This window comes from Alligator sinensis, unplaced genomic scaffold (genome assembly GCF_000455745.1).
Source record: "Alligator sinensis unplaced genomic scaffold, ASM45574v1 scaffold383_1, whole genome shotgun sequence".
Classification (NCBI taxonomy): domain Eukaryota; kingdom Metazoa; phylum Chordata; order Crocodylia; family Alligatoridae; genus Alligator; species Alligator sinensis.
Window position 1 is genome coordinate 207,165 of NW_005842733.1, and position 7,038 is coordinate 214,202.

General features: G+C 40.0%; 1 long non-coding RNA gene across 1 annotated transcript in view; it reads left to right on the forward strand.

Annotated features, from left to right (window-relative positions):
* LOC102384549 overlaps window positions 1-5,665 on the forward strand; it is a 63,803-nt gene extending 58,138 nt beyond the window's left edge. The window contains exons 3-4 of the long non-coding RNA XR_325026.2: window positions 3,543-3,675; window positions 4,786-5,665. This is a non-coding gene — a long non-coding RNA (uncharacterized LOC102384549). The remainder of the gene's footprint in view (window positions 1-3,542; window positions 3,676-4,785) is intronic.
* Window positions 5,666-7,038: the final 1,373 nt, after the last annotated feature.

Consider the following 7,038-nt stretch of genomic DNA (forward strand, 5'->3'; position numbering starts at 1 on the left):
GTATAATTCTGAATTCTTTTTTAGAAAGTACATACTTACATGCATATTCAAAGCACATTGTCTGCCTTAGAAAAGCTGTGGTGGCCAATAGGACCCCAAGAATACAATTTTTAGGCTGCAATTTAAATGAATTTGTATAATTTCCCATTGTATAAGAAAAGTGCTTGTTGTGGAATGGATGCAAAGGTGGCATTTTGGCCACCCTTTGGAGAGGTGGCATGAGTGGATATCAATAAATATGCCACTGGCAAATTGTACTCTGTAGGTTTCACACCTCTCTCTGATTTCTTCTAGCACCTGGTAGGTATCTTGTTTATTAAATATGACTCAAAGAGGAAAAAGAGCCACATCTCTCTACAATGTAAATGGCCCTTCAGAACACTCTGCTCTGCCTGTGGAGGTGGGATTTTCTGTACTTCTGAAGAAGACTCCCTTCCCTTAAGTGTGCTCTCTTAGCACTACTGCATACTTAAAAGAGCAGGGAATTAAAATGAAGCAAAACAGACAAGAGAAAATATAAGACTGAATGTAGAAAGACAAAAGTGGAGGTAGTTGGGAAGGGGGAAAGAAAGCAGAGACAAACCTAGAAAGGAAATAATAAACTGAGAAGAAATATGGAGCAAGGAAAATAGTGGAGGGGAGAAGATGCATCCAGAAACTGATGAATGAGAAAAAAACAGTAGGAAAAGCATTTTCGCTGCTAATATAGCTATAAGAAATCCATCAGTGTCTCTCTGTACCATTGTACACCTGTTAATTACTTCAGTCTATTTCTAAAAGGTTATTTGCATTCTTCTTTTGCATAAGCAGCAAGAGAGAATCCCCCATTTGAAGTCCAGCTGTAAAATGTCACAGTTAAAATACAAATGTCTTACCAGGCAATGAACAAACATTCTGATAAGTGAGAGAGATTTGGGATCTCTGTTTATTGATTATGGGGGGGGGGCGGGGGGGGCTTTCTTTGGGGGACCTAACTCCTTTTTGGCTGTGTTACTTTAAGTTAGGAAGATACTTGGATGTGATCTTCCTAACTTCTCTTCAGTATGTATGAACACAGACATACTGAAGAGAAGAGGCAGTAGTTATTCAGTAAATGATACTTTTCCCTCTGAGCTATAATTAAACTAGTGTCTTATTGTGTTGCTGCACACCTCATATTTTGCATCAAATATAAAACCAGAGTTCTAATAACTTTTCATCTGAAACTTTAGAGACCTTCTTCCAAAAGTAGGATTGTTAATTGCTTTGCTTCTACTCAAATGTGGTGATTACATCCTGCCTCTAACAATTCCCCTAAATTTCAACTGAAGTCATTCTTTACTGCCTATCCTGCACTGTTTTTAAATAGTTTGAAATCAAACAGCAACTAGATTAGAATTCAGGAGTAAATACAATCTAATGGTGGACAAAGGGAGATCCCTTTATATAGTTATAAAAATGCTTGGAGATCTGTCTAGAGGATCCCTGCATATAAAATAAGACTCTGCTCACTGTTGCAATAAAAAAGTAGAATTTTTTTAAGTGGTTGCAAGTTTAATATTGGGGCAAATGTACCTTTCATTCTTTTCAACTGTAAAGTGTAAGCAAGTATTTCAGTGCCTACTATGAAAATTCAAGAAAATCAAATGTGATATTCATAGTGATGCTCCATTCTCCAGGTAGGGGGAGTCGGGTCTTGTCTTACTTCTAGAAGAGGACACACACACTGCCTGCAGAAGAATATCATGGAATTCCTTTCCTACTCCACCTATACGGGTGTGCAAAGTGGGCCCTATTTGATTCGAATTTGGATTCAGCCTGAATCAGGGACAGTGATTTGATTCATTGATTCAGATCACTGTCCCTGAGTTGATTCAGACGAATCTGAATCTGAAGATTTGATGTTGATTTGGAGATCAGAATTTGGACATAGACACAGCTTTAAATGTTGTTTTCTATATACCTTGAGGTACCAGCACGGCTTGTGAACACTGTGATGCTGGGGTGCATGGAGTGTCCCACAGGACTGCAGGGAGCCCCTCCATGTGCTCAGTGATGAACCTGGGAGTACTTCTGGTCCACTTCCGGGTCCACTGGGGAGCGTGCCGGGGGCCCCCCACAGCCTCCGGCTTGACAATCAACCGCAAAGGGACCCCAGGTGCCTCCCTGACCCAGGAGGCACCAGTCGCTAAGCTGGGAGGGCATGGGGGGTGAGGCAGCACGCTCCCCAGTGCACCCAGAAGTGGACCGGAAGTGCTTCTGGTCCACTTTCAGGTCTGCTGCTGAGCACACTGGGGAGCCCCCCCGCACTCCTGTGGGACACTCCATGCACCCCAGCATCACAACATTCGCAAGTCGCCTGCTACCCAGAGGTATGTAGAAAAAACATTTAAAGATGTCTCTATGTCTGAATCACTGAATCTTTCCAAATCTCTCCGAATCGCTTCAGAGGGTTCCAAATCGATTTGGAGAGATTAAAGGGTCCTCTGATTCGATTCAGATTCAGAGATTTGGCCACCAAATCGGGCTGAATCGCCATCGAATCGAACCAGGGACTGAAGCTTTGCACAGCCCTACTATTCATGACTATTCTCTTAGCCACCAAGAATATTGTGAGCAACCTAAAGCAATAGCTTTTTATTCTGGTATGGCTTTGCAAATAAATTAGATGAATTACTTGAGGGCATGTTTGAGATCCTGGAAGAACAATTTGCTTTCTGCCATACCATGAAAGTGGTGGTGTGTTGACTCACTCATTGGCACCTGAGAGAGGTTTGGGGAATTCAGCCAACTTTAAAAATCTAGTTTGGGAGATTAAGCAGAATTATAGACCACTTAGGTTTTGTCTTAATTTTATTAGGTTTTTCTCTGTTTTTGATTGTATAAATACATACTGCCAAGTACACAAGTGAGAAATGAAAAGATGCATAAGGGTTCCCTGCATTCAACAGAAACTCCTGTTGGACTAGGTAATGGGGTGCTGTAAAAGAGTTGTCATGTTAACAAAAGATTTTAGGGAGATATCCTACCCCTGCTGAAAACAGCAGGAAAACTCCCATTGACTTCAGTAGAGTGAGGATTTCAACCCTGGTTTTTGTTGGAACTGAAAAAACAGAAGTGCTCAAATCCAGGAGAAGGGACACTGCTTTTGTGTCTATCTGCTTTAGCCATAGCTGGAAAGAGAATATTGTAGCACTCACTATGGATCTGATCCATACAAGAGCTGTTCACAGACTTCAAGCCCCAAATGACAGATACAGTGGTTGGCAATTTATTTTTAATAAACCGTTGCCAGGGCAAATAAAAACGGTATCATTGTCATAACATTCCTGGCAGCAACAGATGCCAACGTGTATATATTTTTTTAGGGATATTTTTTCTTTGGGAGTATTTCAAAGAGACATTCCTCTATAGTTCATCCTACTCCAATTTTGCTATAGATCCACTTAACTTCCTATACATTATCCATGACAATGGTATTTGAGCCTTGTTTCATCAAGTGGTACTGTACCAAGTCTGCGTTTAATGTACATGCATACAAGTATTTTGCACCTCTTCTGCAGTGGAAGCACATTGAGCAGAGCTCACATCCTGGAAACTCCCCAGCTGTTACTGGAAATGTATTTAGAAGTTGATGTTCATAACGGACCTGCAGATTTCTCCCTTCCCCCTGCCTTGATTTAACAATTTTAATGGGTAAGTAAAATATCAATCATTTTTCATTATCATCATTATCCTAAAAACAAACAAATGTTTGTGTGTTTGGGCTTGGACATTTTGACGCAAGTTTTTCATGACTCTGTAAAGGATCAGACATTTTATAACTATATCCATGAACTATTTCTGCCAGAAAGAGTGAGAAGATTTTAATTATTTGGGGGCCTATTTTTTGTGCTAATGGTTTTGTTTTTTTCTCCCCTCCATTTAGGGACTAAAGTGTAAACTCCGACCACATCACCAGTGTGAAATTACTGATTAACCTTTTGGCTTTGGCCATTGGGATTTCTCTCAGCACAGACTGGTCACATAAAAGACCATTAGCAGTTAACACTGGGACATCCCAGCATCCGCTGTCAAAAAGTTAATGAAAAATTAAATATCTTGCTTTATGGGGAAACTTGGAAACCTTTCCCTTTCATTTTTTGTGATAAATTAATCAGTCTATTTGAGCTAAGGAATAGGGGTGTTTTGCTAGTGTATATGTCTCTTAATTGAAAAAGATTTTGTTATGTTTATTCTTCTGGAAGTAGATAAAAGAGAGATTTATTGGCCAACTTTATTTGGGCTTGAGGACCCATTTGTCCCAGTGCAGTACTTTTTAATAACTCTTTGTTCTTGTTTTAACAGTCAAATAGGGATTTGGAGTGGGATACTCATTTTCTTTAAACCATATCTGCACAGTAATCATTCTTGGCTTAGGACCAGCTGCCATTTACATGTTTTATGAAAATATAACACCAGCTTCATGCTCAAAATTATTTTCTTTTAGGCAAAGGCTTCAACATAAGCTGGTTCTCTGTATCTGCCATAAATGCTATTTATCATGGATTTTGGTCTTTAAAACAGAAAGATAATGTTAAAACATTTTGATTACCCTTTCCTTACTGCTATCATTCACAAACCATCTTTTCTAATTATGGTATTAGGACATTTACATAGCTGGGAAAGGGGCCCTTTAACTACATTTCTATTATGTTTGGCACTTGTGTGAAAGGATATTATATTCATGTGCATTAGAGATTGCTTATAAAAGATCAAGACAATAATAGCAGATCAGACGATAAAGGTTCCCTTTTCTCCTCCCAGACAGGCTGTCTCTGATAGAAGAATACAGTTCATCAAAAGTGTCTGCAGGTTGTCAAACTCAGCGAGATTTGGGGATACTCGGAGGCTGTCATGGCCAACAAGAAGATTTTCTGTAGGGTTTTGCCATCACTCACCCTCAGGAAATAATCACTCACTACATTCTGCATGCTCTCATGATAGAGCTCTATTTGAGAGAAAAGAGCCATTTTATCAAAGGACAATATATCCCTTCTCTTGGTCCACGCAGCTTCCATTATCAGGCCATAATAAATCATATTTATGGTCTCAGTTAATAAGACTGATTACAATGCAGGTTACAGACATGGGAAAAGCAAAGCAGGTGAAAAGATGTTTTAATGAAAATATGATAAGAAAACAGCTTCTTCTGAACATTTTAGGCTATTATTTGTAATGATCACAGACAATTTTTGATGCATCTTCTTTAGCAATGGTTTAAGCTGCATAAATTGGCCTGCCAGTTTATACATTGGAATAGGAAAAATCATGGTATCCTTCTTATGTTGTCTAGAATCATTATATACATTATAAGCATAAAATGAGTTTAATGTATGTGCTTTGAAATGAAGGGGAAAACAGAAAATCAGGGAAGACTGATTTTAATGTTGCTCAAAATGATTTTGAAATTTTCTACTCATCTTTGTTACTAACAGTGCATTTTCCATGAAATTTAGGAATGACATGTACTGCTTTCATCTCCTTAAAATTAATATAGTGCTCTTTCTGCTTTTCTCAATTTCTTCAAAGTTTTTCTTAGAGCACTGTACAGAGAGACAAAGAGAGATATATTCTCCACTCAATGTGTGCACATAGCTGCTATTAATGCTAATGTGAGTTAAGTGTGTACTTCCTGAGGAGAATATGCCCCAATGTTTAATACTGAAAGGTACCTTATTAAAAGGATCTGGACATTTTTAGTTCCTACATGTTCAATGCATTAAAGCGCCAACTTCCTTAAAGTTGTGTTAAGAAGTAAAAATAAAATAGATAAAATACTGAAATGGTTTCAGGCTGTAAATGCAGTATATATGGCAGCCGCTGATGGAGTGTCCCTCTTTCTTGTTTTGTGTCTTCTTTCATAATCATTACAATGGAAATAATAATTTCAAGCTAAAGTTAGATACAGAAAGCAGGATTTCCTGCCACTCATTCACAATTTAGACTAGGTCTCTGTGACTACAGCACTTAAAGTATGCTCATGTCATATAACCACTTGCTTTGATGCATCTGCAGAAGTCAGCCTGGACTCAGATATTCCAGAACCTCAGTCTTCACAAATGTTCAAGTTTGGCATTGCATCCAAAAATGGCCATTACATTCCTTTAACCCTGGCAGTGCATGACTTCAGTATGATAACTCCCTCCTCAAAAGCAATATACTGTATTTCATTTGACAGTAGAAGTGGGGAATGTACTGGCATGGATCCACAGGCAGAAACACTCTTGGGTGTTTCTGCTTCTGCCTGTGGATCCCCTGACGTTGTGGGGGGACAGGCTATCTGGAATGCTCTGGAGGCAGTGACCAGGAGGAGGTGGCCCCCTTTCCGAGAGGTCCCCAGGGGAGGGACCTCGCTATGACTGAGGGGAGGTTGACCCCAGATCTTCACAGGAATTTTTTTGAGGGCTAGGTGGTAGTGCTGCCCCGAGAAACTGTTGCTGTTGGTGTGTGGAACAGCAACAAGCAAAAGAATGATTTAAACAAGTTTACACTGAACTCAGCAAAACAGATTTGTGGGGAAAAAAATCTGCCTAGAAAGAAGTTTAGGCATGCTGGGAAGTCTGTGAAGGTGCTCAGGACAAACTAGCTCAATATGACTTGGAGGAGGACAGGGTTCCTGAGACAAGTCTGGCCCAAGCCAGCATAGCTATAGACAGTTGCAGCTGGCATGGCTGGTAATAGAAAAGAAGTGGTTGGAGATTCAACTACAGAAACTGTGAGACTCCAGTTGTTCTCCAACACGGGGTACCCCATCTACGCTGCCTGACTTCAAGAACATACACCCCTGCTACAAGGAAGGCTCAGTCATAGAAGAATACCTCACATCCTTTGACAGATTGTGCCATGTCTACCACATCAAGGATAAACACACAAGCCACTTCCAGATGAGCTTGGCCCTGCAGTATATGGCACTGTGCACATGTTTATGTTACCACATACTGCACACTTAGATGTTCTCCACGCTGCAAGGGAGTGCTGCCCATGTGTGTGCTGCTCCACTTTTTTTTTCTGTGGGTT